This window comes from Erinaceus europaeus, chromosome 2, assembly GCF_950295315.1.
Source record: "Erinaceus europaeus chromosome 2, mEriEur2.1, whole genome shotgun sequence".
Classification (NCBI taxonomy): domain Eukaryota; kingdom Metazoa; phylum Chordata; class Mammalia; order Eulipotyphla; family Erinaceidae; genus Erinaceus; species Erinaceus europaeus.
The window spans coordinates 120921182-120945706 of NC_080163.1; the positions used below are offsets into that span (position 1 = coordinate 120921182).

Consider the following 24525-nt stretch of genomic DNA (forward strand, 5'->3'; position numbering starts at 1 on the left):
GTGCACATGGCACAAAGCACAAAGCTGGCATAAGGATCCAAGTTCCATCCCCTGGGACCCCACCTGTAGGGGGGGTCGCTTTGCAAGTTGTGAAGCAGGTCTGTAGGTGTCTTTCTCTCCCCCTCTCTGTCTTCCCCTCCTCTCTCCATTTCTCTCTGTCCTATCCAACAACAACAATAGCAATGACAACAATAGCAATAACAACTGCACTAAGAGCTACAACAAGGGCAACAAAATGGGGGAAATGGCCTCCAGGAGCAGAGGTGCAGGCACTGAGCCCCAGCAATAACCCTGGAGGCAGAAAAAAAAAGAAAGAAATGACCATTCTCACACCTATGGACATCTAATCTTTGACAAAGGGGCTCAGACTATTAAATGGGGAAAGCAGAGTCTCTTCAACAAATGGTGTTGGAAACAATGGATTGAAACATGCAGAAGAATGAAATTGAACCACTGTAATTCACCAAATAGAAAAGTAAATTCCAAGTGGATCAAGGACTTGGATGTTAGACCACAAACTATCAGATACTTAGAAGAAAATATTGGCAGAACTCTTTTTTTTTTTTTTTTGGCAGAACTCTTTTCCGCATAAATTTTAAAGACATCTTCAATGAAACGAATCCAATTACAAAGAAGACTAAGGCAAGTATAAACCTATGGGACTACATCAAATTAAAAAGCTTCTTCACAGCAAAAGAAACCACTACCCAAACCAAGAGACCCCTCACAGAATGGGAGAAGATCTTTACATGCCATACATCAGACAAGAGTTTAAATAACCAACATATATATAAAGAGCTTGCCAGACTCAACAACAAGACAACAAATAACCCCATCCAAAAGTGGGGGGAGGACATGGACAGAATATTCACCACAGAAGAGATCCAAAAGGCAGAGAAACACATGAAAAAATGCTCCAAGTCTCTGATTGTCAGAGAAATGCAAATCAAGACAACAATGAGATACCACTTCACTCCTCTGAGAATGTCAGACATCAGAAAAGGTGACAGCAGCAAATGCTGGAGAGGGTGTGGGGTCAAAGGAACTCTCCTACACTGCTGGTGGGAATGTCAATTGGTCCAATCTCTGTGGAGAACAGTCTGGAGAACTCTCAGAAGGCTAGAAATGGACCTACCCTATGACCCTGCAATTCCTCTCCTGGGGATATATCCTAAGGAACCCAACATATCCATCCAAAAAGATCTGTGTACACATATGTTTTTGGCAGCACAATTTGTAATAGCCAAAAGCTGGAAGCAACCCAGGTGTTCAACAACAGATGAGTGGCTGAGCAAGTTGTGGTATATATACACAATGGAATACTACTCAGCTGTAAAAAAATGGTGACTTCACTGTTTTCAGCTGATCTTGGATGGACCTTGAAAAAATCATGTTGAGTGAAACAAGACAGAAATAGAAGGATAAATATGGGATGATCTCACTCTCAGGCCGAAGTTGATAAACAAGATCAGAAAAGAAAACACAAGTAGAACCTGAAATGGAATTGGTGTATCGCACCAAAGTAAGATTCTGGGGTGGGTGGGTGGGTGTGGAGAATACAGGTCCAAGAAGGATTCAGAGGACCTAGTGGGGGTTGTATTGTTATATGGGAAACTGGGGAATGTTATACATGTACAAAATATTGTACTTACTGTTGTTTGTAAAACATTAATTCTCCAATAAAAAAAAGAGGAAAAAAATTAAAAATTAAAAAAAAAAGAAATTACCATTCTTGGGGCCAGGCGGTGGTGCACTTGGTTGAGCACGCATGTTATAATGTGCAAGGACCCGGGTCTAGGCCCCTGTCCCCACCTGCATGGGGAAAGCTTTGAGAGTGGTGAAGCAGAGCTACAGGTGTTTCTCTGTCTCTCACCTTCTCTATCACCCCCTTCCCTCTCAATTTCTAGCTGTTTCTATCCAATAAATAAAGATTTAAAAAAAAATAAAGAAATTACCATTCTCAGCCCCAGGAGGTGACACAGTGGCTAAATCATTGAGTTGACTCCAACTGTATACATATTTTTTTATTTCACAAGTCCTTTTTTTTTTTTTTTAGTTGATCTGATTCTATACAGATTCTATACAGCTTTCATACATTACACTTGGTTAGTTTGTCTTTAGTTTTCCAAGTGGATTCTGATTCTGTATTTGAGGTTCTCTGTGATAAGCAGCTAAATGATATCACCTTGGGAGTTGTTACAAAACACCCATAACTGAGCCCTACCTGGACCAGGTCTGAGTCCCTGGGGTGAGGCCAGCCCGCTGTTTGCTGTTTGCTTCATTCATTCATTATTTATTTATTTATTTATTTATCCCCCAGGGTGTTCTTTGCATACTGCAGGGAGGCAGGAACCACTGGAATATTCTCAGGGGTTCTCAACCTACACCAGTGATTCTGCCCTCCAGGGAGAGCTGGTAGTGTCTAGAGATGTTTTGCTTGTCATATCTTAGAGGGGGATGGTGATGCTGGCATGAAGTGGATGGAGGTCTGGGATGCTTCTCAGCACCCTGCAGCCCCTCTACCCACCAGACAAAGAATGGCCTTGCCCCTGAGACCCAGATGCTATTATTATAGGTTAGTTCTGACCCTGAAGCACAAACCCCACTACCCTCAAGGGGTGAGGAGGCCTGCTGGGGGAGGAAGCAAGTGAAACCTGGTTCTTTCCATGCTGCACCTCCACCCCATGCAGCTGGCACAGCCTATTCGCTTCATGTCCTCTCTCATGGGGACTGGCAGGGCAGGCGGGCCCAGGACTGAAGACTGGGGCACAGGTCAGATCACACCACCCCTGACTGGGTGATTTGTGTTGTGTGGCCACTGGGAAATGGAGAAAATGACCCTTTTGCCCTTGCAGGGCCTTGCTGAGCAGGTGGCAACACAGAGCTGTGTGACAAGGAGGCTTGGTCACTGCCAGTTATCTTGTTCATGCCAGGGCAGTGCCTAGTGCAGAGCAGGTGCTCAAAAAGTGTTAGTGAATGTCCACTACTCCTTGCAGAAACCATGGCCCAGAGGCAGGCTGGCGTCACAGTGTAGGTGCACTCTCCTTGGGGCCTATGCTCCTCCAGTTCTTCCAGAACAAGAACAAGCATGGCTAGGGGCCCATGGTTCCCATGAGGCTCCTGTTAGAGGAGACCACTTGAAGTAGCCAACCCCAAAATGCCCCTTCAGGAAGAATGAGAACAGGGAACCGTTGGTGGCCATCCTCCCTCCCAAGGGAGAGAGTGGGGGTAGGCTTGCCTCCTTTTTGGGGGGTTGAGGGTAGACACACTACTTACAACAATTTTAGGAGTGACTCCAGGCAGCAAACAGAGGATGCTTTCTTAGAGGGCTCACTATTGCAACTCAGCTCTTTCCTGCATTCAGCAAAGAAGAGCCACTGCCCTGCTCTGTGACTCAGTTTCCCTTTTCATGTTTCCAGAAAGGGCACAGAGCACAGGGTGTGGAGACTCTGCTGGCTTGTGTAGCCAGTGTAACAAGGCTGTGACAAGGACAGAAAAAGCACGCAGTAGGGGATGGAGGACTTTGTTCCTCCTCACCTCACAGGCCCCCTGTGACAAGCCCATCTGAATAATAGGCCTCTGCACCCACATGGTGGGGAGCTGGGGAGTTACTTCCAGCTGGGCATCAGCAAAAACCTCAGGCAGGCCCAGTGGGTGGGGAGGCAATTCTTCACACTCCTCTGGGGTGGCACTCCCAGAAGAGGGGTGCAAAGACATTTGCAGAGTACCCAAAGGCCACAGCACCCTGATATCTTGGAAGATCCTTTTAATCGCCAAGCTCATCAGAAGCCCCAGAGCTCCAGCACAAACTAGGGGGAGGTGGGGAAGGCGGGGCAGGGGTGACATTCGTTTGGGTCCAATTCAAGTTCTCCAGGTGGGGGCTGACAGGGAGAAGTAGTTGAGTTTTCCCAGTTCTTGCCAGGAGGTGGAATCCACTCGAGCATGGCGACCCACTATGGAGTTACCTGAGCGTCCCGTTTTACCATCCAGGACTGGGGTGCGCTGCTGCGGGGACCCCCGAGTCCCAGACCTAAGCAGAAACTTTCCCCGCTGATCCCAAGGCCAGCGAGAGGAAATTGAGGCGGGCAGGGGAAGTCCGAGAGGACCGCGATGTGGGCGCCAGTTGCGCCCCTGGCACAGTCCCCAGGGAGGAGGCGGCAAGCCCGCTCCGCCCCTGCGCCCTGCCGCTCCCGGCACCCGCGGGCCGGGCGGGGCGGGGCGGGGTGGGGCTGCGGTCGGCTCCGCCCCCCAGGGGCCGGGGGAGGGGGCTGGCGGGAGGCGTGAGCGGCGGCTGCCCCGAGCGCCTGCCGGGGCGGAGCGGCCCCCGTGCACTGCCGGGCCGGGCCATGACCCCGGCTGCTTTCTCCTGCAGGCTCGTCGCCGCCGCCCCCGGAGCCCTGCTGCCGCAGCCGCCAACGCCCGGGCGGGCCCCAAGCGCCCCGGGCGCGGCTCCGCAGTGAGCCCACCAAGAAGCCGTGAGTGCCCCTCGCCCCCGCGTTGGCATGGCCGTGCCCACCCCACCCCGGCGGGAAGCACCGCTCCTCCGGGAGTCCTCCGCAGTCCCGCCAGGGGCGTGCACGCCCCGCTGCGCTGAGGGAGGTGCACGTCCAAGGGGGCTAATGGGGGGGGGACCCCGGGACGCGGTGGTGGTGGGGGACCTCGCGTGCCCGACTGCCTCCCCAACTTGTCCAAGACTTTTCTGCAGAGACCCGGATTTGGGAAAGTTGGGCCCCCTCTGGCCGTGTTGCAACTTCCATCCGGTGAATGGGGGTGTGTCCCGCGCAGGGAAGCCTCTGGCCCCCCACTCTCCACCTGATATCCCGCGCTGTCACGAGTTCCTTGGGTATGCCCCAGACCGCCATTCCTGAAAGCTGGAGAGGAGCCCAGCCCGGGGGTGGGGGCTGAGGGCAGGAGGCCTCCAGAGGAACCATTTCCCCTCTATCGAGTATTTAAAAATTTATTATTTATGAACCGCCTCACTTAGCCCCCCCTCCTCGCTCCCAGGGCATCAAAGCTGGTTTGCAACCGCAAAGGGCGACCAGTATGAACACCGGCTTGACTTCTCCCGGCTGGGGGAGCTGAACGGAACTGGGCGTGGGGTGTGTGTGGGGGGTGGGGAATCATTCACTGAAAGGGGGGGCACCTGCGCTATGTGGTGGGCAGGGTCAAGGGCGGTTGGGGCTTCTCCCAGACCCCTGGCTCTGAGAAAAGCCTGTGCAGGCTCAGTGGCCTTTGAATCATGGAGGAAGCCCTGTAAACTTTCTGAGATGGTTCAGGCTTTGTGAAACAAAGATGAAACAGATGAAACAGATGAGGAAACTGAGGCTCAGAATTGAACACCTGGATGATAGGCTCTGCAGTTTCCCGCCCTGCCCTCAGAAAAGCTTGGAAAGCAAACCCCATCGTCCCTGGCTGGGTTAACTCTAAAAAGTACTCCTTACCTGATTCTTACCTCTGTGGACCACACCCACCTTGAGTTCCTAGTCCCCACTTCAACCCTCCTTCCGGGGATGGGAGGGAGGTGGTGTATTTATGGAAAGACTTAATCTCTTCACCAGCCCCAAGGAGGCTGAGCACTTCACTCAGCTAATCCCTTCTCCCTGGAAATCGTCCTCTTCTGGTGGGGCAGCTGTGGTCTCCTGAGCCTGAGCTTAGATGAGACTTGCAGGGGGACCTTCCCCAGTGGACAGCAGAGTGCTGTACCCGATGTTTGCTGGGCGCTTTTGTGTCCAGTACTAATCTAAGTGCCCAAGGCCAGCACCTGTGTTATCTCTTGATGTTGCCTTCCCATTTTACAGATGAAGACAAAGGCTTGTAAGGGTCAAGTGACCTATCCAAGGTCAGTGGCTGGTATGTAGCAAATCCAGGCCTAGAATCTGAAGACCTCCCAGTGAATGCTCTTGAATACTCTGAGGCTGGGTCAGACCTGTGGAGCCACTAGGTGCAACCCCCCCACTTCCCTTCCCATGAAAAAGATCATTAAGGTCTTAACACCCTAATAGTGTCCACCCAGACCCAGAAGCCAGACTTTCCTAGGAGCCTCTTGTGCCCCTTCTAGCTATACAGGTCACTTCAGAGTAACTTTTTATTATAATAATAATAATAATAATAATAATAATAGTAATAGTCATTATTATTTAGATAGAGACAGAGAACCAGAGAGACAGAAACCATAGCACTATAGCTTCCTTCAATGCAGTGGGGACCCAAACTCAAACCTGGGTCATGTGTATGGCAAAACAATATGCTATCCAAGTGAGATATTCCACCGGCCCAGAGTAACAACATTTTTTAATGGGGGGCCAGAAATTGAACCCAGAACTCAGGGATTCAGACATGTGCTAGACCTCTGAGCCAGGCCCCATAGTTATTATTACAGTATTTTTTTAAGTGCATTTGCCAAGACCTTGTGTGAGAAGGCCTTGTGTGATCACCACTGAGAGGCCTCCCTAGGGTAATTTTCTCATTCATTATTTTAGAGAGACAGAAAAAGGGAGGGGGCAGTTGGTGGCACACCTAGTTAAGTGCACATAGTACTAAGCTCAAGGAGTGGCACAAAGATCCAGGTTTAAGCCCCTGCTCCCCACCCACAGGGGGAATGCTTGTGCAAGAGTCAAAGCAAATCTGCAGGTTTCTGTCTTTCTGTCTTCCCATCCCCTCTCACTTTCTCTCTGTCCTATCCAATAAAATGTGGGGGGAAAAATGGCCTCCAGGTGCAGTGGATTCATAGTGCTGGCACCAAGCCCCATTGATAATCCTGGAAGCAGAGAGAGAGAGAGAGAGAGAGAGAAAGAAAGGGAGAGACCATGGCATCACTCTACCACCCAGGGAGCTCCCCCAGTGTCCTCCATGGTATTCCTGTGTGGTACCTGGATCCAAACCCATGGTCTCACACATGGTAAGGCATGCTCGCATTTTACCCACTGAACCACCACTCACCCCACCCCCTAATTTTTATTTTTAAGGGACAATTCCATATTTTTAAAAAAATTATTTATTAATCAAGAGAACCAGAGCATCATTTGGGCATATGCAGTACCTAGAATACAACTCAGGGCTACATACCTGTAAGTTTTTCTCTTTACTTGCTGTGCCACCTTCCAGGTTACAGTTTACTTGGGGGGTGGAGGGACTAGGGGATCATATCCAGGGGTTCACTGCTCTGGCTGACTTTTTCAGGTAGAGTCAGAGACAGAGACTCTACAACATCAAGGCTTCCAACTCTACGATGGGGGCCAAGCACATGGAAAAGTATACTATCCAAGTGAACTATTTTGCTAGCCCATCATTATTATTATTCTAAAGACCTACTTATTTCCTTTTTTTAATTTCTTTATTGGGGAATTAATGTTTTACATTCAACAGTAAATACAATACATGCATAACATTCCCCAGTTTCCCATATAACAGTACAACCCCCACTAGGTCCTCTGTCATCCTTCTTGGACCTGTATTCTCCCTACCCACCCACCCCAGAATCTTTTACTTTGGTGCGATACACCAATTCCATTTCAGGTTCTACTTGTGTTTTCTTTTCTGATCTTGTTTTTCAAGTTCTGCCTGAGAGTGAGATCATCCCATATTCATCCTTCTGTTTCTGACTTGTTTCACTTAACATGAATTTTTCAATGTCCATCCAAGATCGGCTGAAAACAGTGAAGTCACCATTTTTTTACAGCTGAGTAGTATTCCATTGTGTATATATACCACAACTTGCTCAGCCACTCATCTGTTGTTGAACACCTGGGTTGCTTCCAGCTTTTGGCTATTACAAATTGTGCTGCCAAAAACATATGTGTACACACATCTTTTTGGATGGATGTGTTGGGTTCCTTAGGATATATCCCCAGGAGAGGAATTGCAGGGTCATAGGGTAGGTCCATTTCTAGCCTTCTGAGAGTTCTCCAGACTGTTCTCCACAGAGGTTGGACCAATTGACATTCCCACCAGCAGTGTAGGAGAGTTCCTTTGACCCCACACCCTCTCCAGCATTTGCTGCTGTCACCTTTTCTGATGTCTGACATTCTCAGAGGAGTGAAGTGGTATCTCATTGTTGTCTTGATTTGCATTTCTCTGACAATCAGAGACTTGGAGCATTTTTTCATGTGTTTCTCTGCCTTTTGGATCTCTTCTGTGGTGAATATTCTGTCCATGTCCTCCCCCCATTTTTGGATGGGGTTATTTGTTGTCTTGTTGTTGAGTCTGGCAAGCTCTTTATATATGTTGGTTATTAAACTCTTGTCTGATGTATGGCATGTAAAGATCTTCTCCCATTCTGTGAGGGGTCTCTTGGTTTGGGTAGTGGTTTCTTTTGCTGTGAAGAAGCTTTTTAATTTGATGTAGTCCCATAGGTTTATACTTGCCTTAGTCTTCCTTGTAATTGGATTCGTTTCATTGAAGATGTCTTTAAAATTTATGCGGAAAAGAGTTCTGCCAATATTTTCTTCTAAGTATCTGATAGTTTGTGGTCTAACATCCAAGTCCTTGATCCACTTGGAATTTACTTTGCATTTGGTGAAATACAGTGGTTCAGTTTCATTCTTCTGCATGTTTCAACCCATTGTTTCCAACACCATTTGTTGAAGAGACTCTGCTTTCCCCATTTAATAGTCTGGGCCCCTTTGTCAAAGATTAGATGTCCATAGGTGTGGGGTACTTATTTCTTTTTTTAAAATATTTATTTATTTATTTCCTTTTGTTGCCCTTGTTGTTTTATTGTTGCAGTTATTGTTGTCATTGATGTTGTTTTATTGTTGCAGTTATTGTTGTCATTGATGTCGTTGTTGGATAGGACAGAGAGAAATAGAGAGAGAGGAGGGGAAGACAGAGAGAAGAGAAAGATAGACACTTGCAGACCTGCTTCACCACCTGTGAAGCTACTCCCCTGCAGGTGGGGAACCCGGGGCTCAAACCGGGATCCTTCAGCCGGTCCTTGCACTTCATGCCAAGTCCACTTAACCTGATGTGCTACCACCTGACTCCCAAGATCTACTTATTTCTTACTTACTCATTTTTTAGATAGTAACAGAATAAAAGAGACCACAGCACTGAGGCTTCCTTCAGTGAGTTAAGGTTGGGCTTGAACCTGGGCTATGCACATGGCAAATTAGATGAGCTATTTTGCTGGTCCAGATTTTCTTTTTAAGATTTATTTATTCCATTTCTTTTCATTTTTAAAAATATATTTATTTAGTTATTAATGAGAAGGATAGGAGGAGAGAAATAAAAACTAGACATCACTCTGGTACATGTGCTGCTGGGGATTGAACTCAGGTCCTCATGCTTAAGAGTCTCATGCTTTATCCACTGCACCATCTCCCAGACCACTATTTTTTTTTTTTAACTCCACTAGGGTCTTCATTGGGCCTCCACACCTGCATTATTCCTTCGTTCCTGGTGGGTGCCCCTTTCCTCTCTTTCTTTTTTCCATATAGAGGGAGTCAGACAGAAAAGGAGAAGCGGGAAGGGAGAGGCATAGCACCACTCTACTGCTTGAGAGGCCTCCCTGCTTCCCCCATGTAGACACTCCCTTGTATTGGCTGAGGGCTCAACTCAGGCCCCCCAGTTATGACAAAGTGTGTGCTCTACTGGGTAAGTTATCCCCTGGCCCTACCCCCCTTGTTATTGTTTTCTTTGCCTCCAAGGTTATTTCTGTGACTGGGTACCTATAAGATGAACCCACTGCTTCTGGTGGCCTTTTTTTTTTTTTTTTTTTGATAGAGGCAGAGAGAAATTGAGAGCTAAGACGAGATAGAGAAAAGAGACACTTGTAGCACTGCTTCATCATTTGCAAAGCTTCCCCTCCCCCAGTAGGTGGGGACAGGGGGCTTGAACCCAGGTCCTTGTGCATGGTAACATGTGTGCCCTACTGGGTGCACTCTGCTGGCCTCCCACCCCCTTACTTGCCAATCACCATTTATTAGCATGGAACATATGAAAAAAAGTGTGCACATCTTTAGTACTAAGCTGGATCAAGTAGTCTCAGAGGGACAGTGGCAAGTCTTTGCTCAGGATTATGTGGCCAGTCAATGGGAAGCCCAGGCTGAGCCCCAATGGGCCATGTTGCCTGGTGACAGAAAAGCAGGTGGAGATTTGGGTGGGTGCCCTGCCTCTCCCCCACCCTTTCACTTCCTGTTGGTGAGCTGTGAACTAAGGAATGCCCCCAAGTGCTCAAGGCCTCCTGCAGCTCCAAGGGCTGAAGCTGAGGGGAGATGGTTGTGTTGTCACTTTGTCCCAGGATGGGAGGCATGTTATCACTTAGAGCATCTGTTCCCAACACAGTCTCTCTAGCTGGAATTGCAGGAATTCTAATCCTGGTGCGAAACTAAAGTGCCTTTTCTAAAGAAGGAAAAAAGGCAAGATGCCCAGTGTGTTATTGTTGGGAGCTTGTTAGGCCTTTCTTTCCCATGTTTGCTGTAAGAAAACTGGCTGGAGCCATCCCAAATCCCCCCTATCTGATCATGGAACTGGATTCTACCTCACCTGGTTGGTCCACCCACCTGGGTGCCCAGTCACATCCTTCAGTTCTGATTCTTCCCCGCTACCCCTTGGGCCTAAAGTGAAGTTTTTGTTAGAAAGTGAGTCATGGGGAGTCGGGTGGTAGCACAGCGGGTTAAACGCAGGTTTTGCAAAGCACAAGGACCATAAGGATCCAGGTTCGAGCCCCCAGCTCCCCACCTGCAGGGGAGTCTCTTCACAAGAGGTGAAGCAGGTATGCAGGTGTCTATCTTTCTCTCCCCCTGTCTGTCTTCCCTTCCTCTCTCCATTTCTGTCCTATCCAACAACAACGACATCAATTACAACATAATAACTGCAACAATAAAAACAAAAATAAAGTGAGTCATGTCCTGTGTAGACCCACATCAGACCTCCATCCTCATCCCATCTTTTCCAATAGGGCCTCCTCTGGGAACCTAGGTGTTAGAGCAAAGACAGCCTCCACAGAGGGGTAACAGACTAACAAATACAAATACACAGCCAACGAGTGGCTCAGTGGGTAGAGCACATGCTCAGGCCCTGGGTTTATACCCTGGCACCACCTTGGGCAGCTCTGATGGAAATTCATGGATGGTGGAATGATGCTTTGATATCTCTCTACCTTTTATTTCCCTGTTTCTAAAGAAATGTAGAGGACCAGGGAGCTAGCTCAGCTTGTTAGAATATACAAGTTGCATGTCTGAGGCCCCAGAAGCCACAAGTTCAATCCCCAACACTACCTTATGCCAGAGCTAAGTAGTATCACTGATGTCTCAGTTTCTCACTCATAATAAATACATATATTTAAAAGAAAAATACAGCAGCTTGGGAGGCAGTGGTGCAGCTAATAAAGCAACAGATTCTCAAGTATGGAGTCCCTGGTACAATCCCCAGCTTTGCATATGCCAGAGTGAAGGTCTGGTTCTCACTCTCATAGTAATAAATAAAATATCTAAAATAAGATAAAATATAAAAAACATGGCCTAAGGACCTGGGTGGTGGCGCACCTGGTTGAACGCACATGTTACAATGTACAAGGACCTGGGTTCAAGCCCCAGGCCCCCACCTACAGGAGGAAAGCTTCATACATGGTGAAGCAGGGCTGCAGGTGTCTCTCTATCTCTCTCCCTCTCTATCACACCTTCCTTCTCGATTTCTGGCTGTCTCTATCCAAATAAATAAATAAAGATTTTTTTATATTTATTTATTCCCTTTCTTGTTGCCCTTGTTGTTTTATTGTTGTAGTTATTGATGTCATTGTTGTTGGATAGGACAGAGAGAAATGGAGAGAGTAGGGGAAGACAGAGAGGAGGAGAGAAAGATAGACACCTGCAGACCTGCTTCACCGCCTGTGAAGCAACTCCCCTGCAGGTGGGGAGCCAGGGGCTTGAACTGGGATCCTTAAGCTGGTCCTTGAGCTTTGCGCCACCTGCACTTAACCCACTGCGCTACTGCCTGACTCCCATAAAGATAATTTTTTTAAAAACTAAAAAATAAAAAAAAAAAACATGGCCTGAGAAGTGGCATAGTGGCTATATTGTTATACTTAAAAACATGGGGTCCCATGTTCAATCCTGGCATTGCACATGCCAGAGTGACACTCTGGTTCTCACTCTGTCTCACAATAAATAGATAAATAAATCTTTAAAAGAGAGATGGGGGATAAATAGCTTAATGGTTATGCAAAGAGACTCATGCTCCAAGGTCCCAGGTTCAATCCCCTATACCACCATAAACCAAGGCTGAACCATGCTCTGATAAAAAGAGAGAGAGAGAGAGAGAGAGAGAGAGAGAAATAGAGTAAAAAGTGTGGCATGCAGAGCAAGTGACTCCCCAACACACACACTGGGGAGGGAGGTGGGTGTAGGCCCTGTGGGAGGAAGTCAGTTTTTATCATTGCCCGTCCAAGTCTCTGTCACCAGAGAGGATCCTGTTGTGGCCATTTGATGACAGGGAACATTTTTATGCCCAGTGCAAGAAAGAACCTGTTCTCCTTCAAGCTGTTGTGCCAATAATTAACAATCTGATATTTCAAAGGGAACATAAACAGAGCCCGCTTCCATATGCAGGGAGGTTTTTCACACCCTACAAACGTGTGAAAGAGAGAGAACATTCATACCTAAACTAGCAGTGCTGGGTGGGGGGAGCACTGGTCTCCCATCAGCCAGCCTGGCTCTGAGGGCCCCTCTCCATATGTCTGTTCCTCCTGCCATGCAATCCTTTCTTTCTTATTGCTTAGCCAGGTATCTCTGTAACAAATTTACCTGTAAATTTGTAGGGTGTAGGGTGATGACAGGAGTTCAGTGTAGGGGAGCTGGGCCTGGGCCCAGGCCACTTCAGGCCAGGCCACTTCTAAGAACCACTGGGTTCCTTTAAGCTTAAACTGCTCCTCTGTAAAAAGGGGATATCTCTTCCCCTGGGGAATCTTAGGGTTCCATGGAGTCATTTTGATAATGAACGTGGCCCAGGCCTCAGCCTCTTGAAAGCATTAGCTGGGGATCTGTCAGCTTTAGTTGCCTGGAGCTGCTGCTGAGGAAGTGGTCCTGTGCTGGCTCTGTGCAGCTGGGTGGGACTCAGAATCCAACCTCAACTCCTCTGCTGCAAACACTGCACCCTACAAATAGTGTGTGTGTGTGTGGGGGGGGGGGGCTCTCCCAGGAGAGCATCAGTGGTCTTTTCTGGGAGTTTCCCCCAGCCCATAACCCCATCACAAAGGTGGAGAGTGGGTGCTCTGAATGTGCTTCCTCCTCAGACAACATCCACACCTGGGAATGGATGGAGAGGTCTCTCTGTGAGGGTTCCTGGAGCCTAATAATGTGACAGCAGGTGTGGTGTCATAGCGCCAGTGGTGGTGGTGATGATTTTCCCAGGCCCTTTCCTGGAGGTGGGGTGCTGGAGCCTTCTTTGCAGAGGAACATACTCAGCCTGACTGAAGAGGCAGGTTTGAGTGCCTTATGCTCAGAGAATGGAATCATACCTGGAAGGTCACACAACTCCTCAAAGAACTCTTTCTCTGCCTTGGCTGCTCCTGTGGCCACTTTGTCTAGATAGTAATGGCAACTCATGTTTGTTTGTTTTTTCTTTTTGCTGGGGCTTTGTGTCTGTATGATTCCACTGCTCCTGATGAACTTTCTTTTTAGGTAGAAGATGAGAGAAGTAGAGACACCACAGCACTACTCTACAGCTTCCCCTTTGCACGGTGCTCCCATATGGCGGTTGGAGCTTGAACCTGAGTTATTCTACTTGGTGAAGTGTGGACTCTACCAGATGAGCTATCTCCCAACCCCCAGTAATAATAGTGTTTTATTCAATACAGCTGAAATACCTCAAATAGGCCCAGCAAGATAGCTCACCAAGAGAGTACACCTGCTTGGCCATGCATGTGACCTGTCCCCCACTACACAGGTGAAAGTTTTTGTGTTGTGGTGTCTCTATCTCTCTCTCTCTCTCTCTCCCTCCCCCTGAAGAAGTTGACCTGAAGTAGTGGGGCCCTGATGACAGTAGAAGAAAGCAAAAACAAATAACAGCAAACCACCTGAAATAGATGCATTCTGCATAGGCCTGGTCCCTTATGTGACATGTGCCTGACCCTGGTTCAGTCTAAACTCCCTGAATCCAAACAGGAACTCTGCTGGTCCTCATCCTTTTGTTGTCTCTCTTTCTTCCTTCATTCCTCCATCCTTTTCTCTTTATTCAATGCAATGCCAAGGGATAAACGCAGGGCTGCCCACATGTGTTCCACTTCGCCCAATTTTTTTAAAAATTTATTTTCTTTAAGGGAGAGACACCAAAGTTATGAAAAAGATTTTCATGCCTGAGATTCTGAGGTCCCAGGTTCAATCCCTAGCACCACCATAAGCCAGAGCTGAGTAACGTTCTGGTCTCTCACTGTGTTTATCTTTCTCTCTGTATCTTGCTCTATCATTAAAATAAAAAACATTGGAAAAACAAACAAACTGGGGGAGAGACACCGAAGCACTACTTCACCACCTCCTCTTGCCATTGCTAGTGCTCCAAGGTAGTGCTTGGGCTCAAACCCTGACATCATGGGCAGCTTGGTGCCTGCTCTGCTGGGTGAACGGTCTCCCAGCCCTTCTCCATTCTTCTTTCCTTCTGTTTTTTGTTTTTTTTTTCTTTTCCCTCCAGGGTTATTGCTGGGCTCGGTGCCTGCACCATGAATCCACTGCTCCTGGAGGCCATTTTTCCCCCTTTTTGTTGCCCTTGTTGTTGTAGCCTCGTTGTGGTTATTATTATTGCCACTGTTGATGTTGTTCATTGTTGGATAGGACAGAGAGAAATGGAGAGAGGAGGGGAAGACAGAGAGGGGGAGAGAAAGATAGACACCTGCAGACCCACTTCACCGCCTGTGAAGCGACTCCCCTGCAGGTGGGGAGCTGGGGACTTGAACCGGGATCCCTACGCCGGTCCCTGAGCTTTGCGCCACCTGCACTTAACCCACTGCACCACCGCCCAACCCCCTCCTTCTGTCTTTTTTTTTTTTTTCTTTGCCACTAAAGTGATAGCTGGGACGTGGTGCCAGCACTATAAATCCACTGATCCTGGCAGCCATTTTTTCTTTTTTTTTTTTTTCCTATTTTGTATTTTTTTTTAATTTATTTCTTTATTGGGGAATTAATGTCTTTTTATTTCTTTATTGGGGAATTAATGTTTTACATTCAACAGTAAATACAATAGTTTGTACATGCATAACATTCCCCAGTTTCCCATTTAACAATACAACCCCCACTATGTCATTTATCATCCTTCATGGACCTGTATTCTCCCCACCCACCCACCCCAGAGTCTTTTACTTTGGTGTGATATGACAATTCCATTTCAGGTTCTACTTGTGTTTTCTTTTCTGACCTTGTTTTTCAACTTTTGCCTGAAAGTGAGATCATCCCATATTCATCCTTCTGTTTCTGACTTATTCCACATAACATGAATTTTTCAAGGTCCATCCAAGATTGGCTGAAAACAGTGAAGTCACCATTTTTTACAGCTGAGTAGTATTCCATTGTGTATATAGACCACAACTTGTTCAGCCACTCCTCTGTTGTTGAACACCTGGGTTGCTTCCAGCTTTTGGCTGTTACAAATTGTGCTGCCAAGAACATATGTGTACACACATCTTTTTGGATGGATGTGTTGGGTTTCTTAGGATATATCCCCAGGAGAGGAATTGCAGGGTCATAGGGTAGGTCCATTTCTAGCCTTCTGAGAGTTCTCCAGACTGTTCTCCACAGAGGTTGGACCAATTGACGTTCCCACCAGCAATGTAGGAGGGTTCCTTTGACCCCACACCCTCTCCAGCATTTGCTGCTGTCACCTTTTCTGATGTCTGACATTCTCAGAGGAGTGAAGTGGTATCTCATTGTTGTCTTGATTTGCATTTCTCTGACAGTCAGAGACTTGGAGCATTTTTTCATGTTTCTCTGCCTTTTGGATCTCTTCTGTGGTGAATATTCTGTCCATGTCCTCCCCCCACTTTTGGATGGGGTTATTTGTTGTCTTGTTGTTGAGTCTGGCAAGCTCTTTATATATATGTTGGTTATTTAAACTCTTGTCTGATGTATGGCATGTAAAGATCTTCTCCCATTCTGTGAGGGGTCTCTTGGTTTGGGTAGTGGTTTCTTTTGCTGTGAAGAAGCTTTTTAATTTGATGTAATCCCATAGGTTTATACTTGCCTTAGTCTTCTTTGTAATTGGATTCGTTTCATTGAAGATGTCTTTAAAATGTATGCGGAAAAGAGTTCTGCCAATATTTTCTTCTAAGTATCTGATAGTTTCTGGTCCTATTTTGTATTTGATAGGACAGAGGAGAGAAATGGAGAGGAGAGGAGAGCAGGAGATAGAGAGAAAGAAGATAGAAATCTGCAGATCTGCTTCACCACTCATGAAGTGTTCCCCTCTGCAAGTGGGGGAGTCAGGGCTCGAACCCCAGTCCTTGGACACTGTAATGTATGCACTATAACCAAGCATGCCACCTCCTGGCCCCCTGTCTTTCTCTCTTTCATTGAGGCAGAATGAGAGTGAAAGATTTCATCACACTGAAGCTTCTGTTTGATGGAGGCTGGGCTTGAACCTGGGCTGCATACGCGGCATAGCGGCACACAGTCCCCCTGAGCTATTTCACTGGTCCGTCTTCATTCTCTCTTTATTTTTCCCCCACCCTTCCTTCTCTGAGTGTTTTGAGGTGGATTTTTCCATAACTATGATCTGACTTTGGGAACAAAACCTCCCACTTCAGGACAACTCTCTGGGAGGTACTGTCACCTGGCACAAATAATCCCAAGCCTCCCCCAGGCTCAGACCTGTGGGCCTCAGACACCACAGACGTAACTCCATCCATATCCATAAGTTTTTGGTAGAGAGGACTTGATGTCCCATATACCCTGTGTGCTGCAGGCAGACAAGGGCACAGAAGGAGGTAACTCAGACTTCCTCTCTGCCTGTTTTCCTGTCTTTTGTTGGTTGCTTCACTTCAGTCTCTAGCTCACAGCACGGCTGCAGGAACACAAAGTCCTCAGTGCATCCCTCCCCAGAGATAGGCCTATAACCACATTTGCTTGGTCCACTCTGTATACACATGTAGGTGTTAGGGATTTCTGGCCAACCCTTAAGTGAGTTAAGTTACAAAAATGATGACTCTTGACCCTAAACACTTGAGTGTATGTTTCCTAAGATGAGAAATCTCTTACAAAACCCAGTGTAGTGATCACATCAGAAAGTTAAACATTGGTCTCAGTCTAATAGGAGTCTTCCTTTTGACCATTTTATTATTATTATTATTATTATTATTTTGGTCATCATGGGTCCACCACTCCAGGATGAACTTTTTAGATAGACAGGGAGAGGGAGGGAAAGACATCATAACACTAAAAGCAGCCTCCAATGTAGTGGGGGCCAGGTTTGAACCTGGGTCATGAATCTGACATGCACATGACAAAACAATCCAGGTGAGCCATTTTGCTAGCCTCATTTTCTTTTTCTCTCCTTCTTCTCCTCCTCTTTGTTCTCTTCCCCCTCCTCTTTCTCCCCTCCTTCTTTGACTGCCACCAGTGCTATTGCTGGGGCTCATTGCCTGCAGGACAAATCCACAACTTCTGGTGGCCATTTTCCTCCCCCCTTTCTTACTTATCAGATAGGACAGAAAGAAATTGTGAGGAAAGGGGGTAATGTGTGCACTCAACTGAGTGTGCTACTTCCCAGACCCCGATCCATTTTATTACTTTTCACAGCAACACAAACATATGTAATCAACTCCTACCTGGAAATCCCAGCTCCCACGGCCACAGCTGAGGGTGTTCTCATGCCCCCACACCACTCTTTTCTGCCTCCAGGGTTATTGCTGAGACTCAGTGCCAGCACAACTCCAGTTGCCAGTGTCACACCCCTCCCTTTGACAGAGGGTAAAAGATAGAAAGGGAGAGAAACAGAAGGAGAGACACCTGCAGCACTGTCCCACTGCTCATGAAGCTTCCCAGACCCTGCAGTTGAGGATTAGGGGCTTGAACCTGGGATACTTCTTTTAGTACCACTCTAGGGAAAGAACCCAGACCCTTGTGCATGTGTGACACTATTGCTGAGCAATAGTCTCCCCATCCCAATTTTTCATCTTTTTTTTTTTTTTCTCCCCACCCACCCACCCACCCCAGAGTTTTTTACTTTGGTGTAATACTCCAATTCCATTTCATTTTTTTTTTTTAATTTAATTTATTTTTTTTTCCCACCACCCAATCTCCATATCCCACCCCCTCCCCCGATAGCTTTCCCATTCTCTATCCCTCTGGGAGCATGGACCCAGGGTCATTGAGGGTTGCAGAAGGTAGAAGGTCTGGCTTCTGTAATTGCTTCCTCGCTGAACATGGGCGTTGACTGGTCGGTCCATACTCCCAGCCTGCCTCTCTCTTTCCCTAGTAGGATGGGTCTCTGGGGAAGCTGAGCTCCAGGACACATTGGTGGTGTCTTCAATCCAGGGAAGTCTGGCCGGCATCCTGATGACACCTGGAACCTGGTGACTGAAAAGAGAGTTAACATACAAAGCCAAACAAATTGTTGAGCAATCATGGACCCAAAGCTTGGAAAAGTGGAGAGGAAGTATTAGGGAGGTACTCACTGCAAACTCTAGTATACTTCTGCTTTCTTACTTTGGTGCCATACTCCAAACTCAGTCAATTTCTGCTTTGCGTTTCTACTTCTTTTTTTTTTTTTTTACATGCATAACATTCCCCAGATTCCCATTTAGCAATACAACCCCCACTATTTCATTCATCATTTTTCATGGACCTGTATTCTCCCCACCCACCCACCCACCCCAGAGTCTTTTACTTTGGTGTAATACTCCAATTCCATTTCATGTTCGACTTGTGTTTTCTTTTCTAATCTTGTTTTTCAACTTCGGCCTGAGAGTGAGATCATCCTGTATTCATCCTTCTGTTCCTGACTTATTTCACTCAACATGATTTTTTCAAGGTCCATCCAAGATCGGCTGAAAACGGTGAAGTCACCATTTTTTAGAGCTGAATAGTATTCCATTGTGTATATATACCACAACTTGCTCAGCCACTCATCTGTTGTTGGACACCTGGGTTGCTTCCAGCTTTTGGCTATTACAAATTGTGCTGCCAGAAACATATGTGTACACAGATCTTTTTGGATGGATGTGTTGGGTTCCTTAGGATATATCCCCAGGAGGGGAATTGCAGGGTCATAGGGTATGTCCATTTCTAGCCTTCTGAGAGTTCTCCAGACTGTTCTCCACAGAGGTTGGACCAATTGACATTCCCACCAGCAGTGCAGGAGGGTTCCTTTGACCCCACACCCTCTCCAGCATTTGCTGCTGTTACCTTTTCTGATGTGTGACATTCTCACAGGAGTGAAGTGGTATCTCATTGTTGTCTTGATTTGCATTTCTCTGACAATCAGAGACTTGGAGCATTTTTTCATGTGTTTCTCTGCCTTTTGGATCTCTTCTGTGGTGAATATTCTGTCCATGTCCTCCCCCCATTTTTGGATGGGGTTATTTGTTGTCTTGTTGTTGAGTCTGGCAAGCTCTTTATATATATTGGTTATTAAACTCTTATCTGATGTATGGAATGTAAAGATCTTCTCCCATTCTGTGAGGGGTCTCTTGATTTGGGTAGTGGTTTCTTTTGCTGTGAAGAAGCTTTTTAATTTGATGTAGTCCCATAGGTTTATACTTGCCTTAGTCTTCCTTGTAATTGGATTCGTTTCATTGAAAATGTCTTTAAAATTTATGCGGAAAAAAGTTCTGCCAATATTTTCCTCTAAGTATCTGATAGTTTCTGGTCTAACATCCAAGTCCTTGATCCACTTGGAATTTACTTTTGTATTTGGTGAAATACAGTGATTCAGTTTCATTCTTCTGCATGTTTCAACCCATTGTTTCCAACACCATTTGTTGAAGAGACTCTGCTTCCCCCATATAATAGTCTGGGCCCCTTTGTCAAAGATTAGATGTCCATACATGTGGGGCCTCATTTCTGGGCTCTCAATTCTATTCCACTGGTCAGTGTGTCTGTTCATATTCCAGTACCAAGCAGTTTTGATGACAATGGCCCTATAATACAGTTTGAGATCTGGCAGTGTGATGCCTCCGGTTCTGTTCTTTTTTCTCAAGATTGTTTTGGCAATTCTAGGTCTTTTCTGGTTCCAGATAAACATTTGTAGCATTTTTTCTATTCTCCTAAAAAATGTGCTTGGGATCTTGATGGGGATAGCATTAAATTTGTAGATGGCTCTGGGTAATATATTCATTTTGATGATGTTAATTCTTCCAACCCATGAACATGGAATATCTTTCCACTTCTTTGTGTCTTTTTCAATTTCTTTGAGTAGTGACTCATAATTTTCAGTATACAAGTCTTTCACTTCTTTGGTTAGGTTTATTCCTAGATATTTTATTGTTTTTGTTGCTATAGAAAAAGGAACTGATTTCTGGATTTCAATTTCTTCTAACTTAGTGTTTGCATAGAGGAATGCCACTGACTTTTGAATGTTAATTTTATAGCCTGACACATTACTGTATTGCCTGATGATTTCCAAAAGCTTCTTGCTGGATTCCTTAGGTTTTTCCATGTATACTATCATGTCATCTGCAAATAAGGAGAGTTTGACTTCTTCTCTTCCAATCTGTATGCCTTTAATTCCTTGCTCCTGCCTGATTGCTATGGCAAGAACTTCCAACACTATGTTGAATAGTAATGGTGATAGTGGGCAGCCCTGTCTAGTACCTGATCTGAGGGGAAATACTTCCAGTTTTTCACCATTGAGTATGATGTTGGCTGTAGGTCTGCTATATATAGACTCCACTATCTTCAGGAATTTTCCATCTATTCCTATTTTTTGTAGTGTTTTGATCATAAAGGGATGTTGTATTTTGTCAAAGGCTTTCTCTGCATCTATTGATATGACCATGTGGTTTTTGGTCTTGCTTTTGTTGATGTGGTGGATCACATTGATTGATTTACGTATATTAAACCAACCTTGCATGCCTGGGATAAACCCCACTTGGTCATGATGAACAATTTTTTTGATATACTGCTGTATCCAGTTGGCTAGAATTTTGTTCAATATTTTCGCATCTATGTTCATCAGAGATATTGGTCTGTAGTTTTCTTTTTTGGTTGTGTCCCTGTCTGCTTTTGGTATCAGAGTGATGTTGGCTTCATAGAAGCTGGCAGGGAGTATTCCAGTGTCTTCAATCTTCTGGAAGACTTTTAAAAGTAGAGGTATTAGTTCTTCTTTGAAAGTTTTATAGAATTCATTTGTAAAACCATCTGGTCCAGGACTTTTATTTTTGGGAAGATTTTTGATAACTGTTTCAATTTCATTAGCTGTGATGGGCCTTTTCATGTTATCCACTTCCTCTTGACTTAGTTTTGGAAGTTGGTAGGTATCTAGGAAATCATTCATTTCTTCCAGGTTCTCTAGCTTGGTGGCATATAGTTGTTCATAGAAGCCTCGCATGATATGTTGAATTTCTGCAGTGTCTGTTGTGATATCTCCTCTTTCATTTACTATCCGATTTATTTGGGTCTTCTCCCTTTTTTGTTTTGTGAGTCTGGCTAAAGGTTTGTCGATTTTGTTTACTCTTTCGAAGAACCAACATTTACTTTCATTGATCTTTTGTATGGTTTTCCTATTCTCAATGTTATTTATTTCTGCCCTAACTTTAGTAATTTCTGTCCTTCTGGTTGCTTTAGGATTCCTTTGTTGTTCTTCTTCTAGGTCTTTAAGATGTGCAATCAGGCTGTTTATTTGTGCCTTTTCTTGTTTCCTAATGTGTGATTGTATAGTTATGAACTTCCCTCTTAGGACTGCTTTAGCTGTGTCCCAAATATTTTGATAGCTTGTGTCTTCATTTTCATTGAACTCTCAAAACATTTTGATTTCTTCCTTGATTTCCTCTTTGACCCAGAAGTTGTTAAGAAGTGTACTGTTGAGCTTCCACATTTTGGGACTGTTACTAATCTTTTGTTGATTGTTAAGTGTTAGTTTAATTCCACTGTGGTCTGAGAAGATGCTTGGGATGATTTCAGTGCTCTTGAATAGGCTGATGCTGTCTTTGTGGCCTAACATATGGTCTATCCTTGAGAATGATCCATGTGGATTTGAGTAAAATGTGTATTCCAGTTTCTTGGGATGAATGACTCTGAAAATGTCCAATAGTTCTAGTTTATCTATCTCTTCATTTAGCTCCCTTATGTCTTTACTGATTTTCTGCCTGGATGATCTGTCAAGTTGAGATAGTGGGGTGTTGAAGTCCCCTACTATGATTGTGTTACTGTTAATATATTGCTGTAGCTCTTTCAGTAGAAGTTTGATGTATTTAGATGGCTTCTCATTGGGTGCATAGATATTAATAATTGTTAAGTCCTCTTGATTGACTGATCCTCTGAGCATTAAGTAGTGTCCATTCCTATCTTTTTTAATCTTATCTATTTTAAAGTCTATCATGTCAGATATGAGAATAGCTGTTCCTGCCCTTTTTTGTGGGCCATTGGCTTGAATGATAGTTTTCCATCCTTTCACTTTAAGTCTGTGTTTGTCTTGTTGAGTTAGGTGAGTTTCCTGTAGACAACATATTGTTGGGTTGTGTTTTCTGATCCATCTTCCTACTCTGTGTCTTTTAATAGGTGAATTCAGGCCATTGACATTTATTGATATCAAAGATTGAAGATATTTTAACGCCATTCTTGTAGAGTTTTAGAGTGTTTTGATATATGTCCTATTTGTGGTGGTCTGACTGTTTATAGGAGACCTTTCAGAACTTCTTTCAGGGCAGGCTTGGTGATGGTTGCTTCCTTCAACTGTTGCTTGTCTGAGAAGGTTTTGATGCTTCCATCTAGTCTGAATGACAATCTAGCAGGATATAGTATTCTTGGCTGAAAGCCTTTCTCATTGAGCACTCGATAGATATCTTGCCATTCTCTTCTGGCCTGTAGTGTTTGTATGGAGAAGTCTGCTGCTAATCTTATGGGTTTTCCTTTGTAGGTGACTCTTTGTTTTTCTCTTGCAGCCTTGAGGATCCTTTCTTTATCCTTATTCCTTTCCAATCTAAGTATGACATGTCTTGGTGTCTTTAGGTCTGGGTTAATTCTGTTTGGGACCCTCTGGGCTTCTTGAATCTTTATGTCTTTGGTGTTGTCTAGACTAGAGAAATTTTCAGCTATTATGGCCTGGAGAACGCTTTCTTCCTCCCCTTCTCTTTCTTCCTCTGGTAAGCCAATAATGCGTATATTGTTTCTTTTGAAGTCATCCCATAGGACTCTGTTGTTGTTTTCAGCATCTCTTAATCTCTTTTTGAGATCTCTTACTTCTTTTTTAGTTGTCTCTAATTCATCCTCAATCTTGCTAATTCTGTCTTCAGCCTCATTGATTCTATTCTCTCTGCCCTCTACTGCTTTCTGGAGTTCATCTATTTTGTTGCCCTGCTCTGATACTGTTTTAGCTTGTTCAGCTAGTTGCCTTCTTAGCTCAGCGATTTCAGCTTTCAGCTCTCTAATAACCATGAGATAATTAGAATTTTCTTCCATATTCTCATTTGTTGTTCCTGCATTTCTGATTACAATTTTTTCAAATTCTTTACTCACTCCTGTTATTATTTCCTTAGCTAATGTTTGGATGTTGAACTCGTTGTTTTGTGCTTCACCCTCTGGAGGACTTTTAGCTGGACTCTTGTCCTGGTTCGAGTCTCCAATATTTTTTCTTGTTGTTTTAACCATTTTATATAAGTTAACAGTTTTTTCAATCCCTGATTTGGAGTTCAGTGGTGTAAAAGCCTTTTTTTTTTTTCCCCTGTAGGCTATGGGAGCCTGAGGGCTTTTAAACTATCAGTAGGCTTCTTAGCTTAATCACTGACTCCTGACCAAGAGATAAAGCAGGGTGTGGCAGAGATAATCCAGTGGTTATGCAAAGAGACTTTCACAGCCCCTCAGCTATGCCACCGAGGTATAGGTCTTCTCCTGAGTTTCCCGGTTAGATCTCTGTCCCCTGGAGTCCCTCCCTGTTGCTGCTCCAGATTCTGAGGGTAGTAGCAATGGAGACTCAGAGTTGCACTTGGTGAGTCTCTGGGGAGTCCTTTCCTCCCTTCAGCTGTCCCCTTGTTGGTGGTGCAGACTGGAGGTGGTGTCTCCACTGACAAACTGTTGAACTGTTAGCAGTCACTTAGTCTCTCCTTAGGCCCCTCTCTCCTCTCTGTCACCAGCCACGCGTGTTTGTACTCACGGGTGATTTACTGGGTTTCTGTGGTCATTCTAGTCCTGTCTTGTTTCGGTCCGGGTGGTCTCCTTTGGTATTCCTAGTTGATCCGGGAGAGGAGAGGAGAAGAGAGGAGAGAAAGCGATCTGCTGCTCGTAGCTCCGCCTCCGGAAGTCCTATCTCCCAATTTTTCATCTTTTTAAAAAATTTTTATTTATTGATTCACTTTTGTTGCCCTTGTTGTTTTATTGTTGTAGTTATTGTTGTCGTTGTTGGATAGGACAGAGAGAAATGGAGAGAGGAGGGGAAGACAAAGATGGGGAG

General features: G+C 45.3%; 1 protein-coding gene across 3 annotated transcripts in view; it reads left to right on the forward strand.

Moving 5' to 3' along the window:
* Positions 1-4212: 4212 nt before the first annotated feature.
* C2H16orf74 (chromosome 2 C16orf74 homolog) overlaps positions 4213-24525 on the forward strand; it is a 56786-nt gene continuing 36473 nt past the window's right edge. Inside the window, exon 1 of one of the 3 annotated variants that reach the window (XR_009548240.1) lies at positions 4213-4475. The gene's annotated coding sequence lies outside the window, so the exon portion shown is untranslated. The remainder of the gene's footprint in view (positions 4476-24525) is intronic. The other 2 variants (XM_060185061.1, XM_060185059.1) reach the window with 2 other exon arrangements.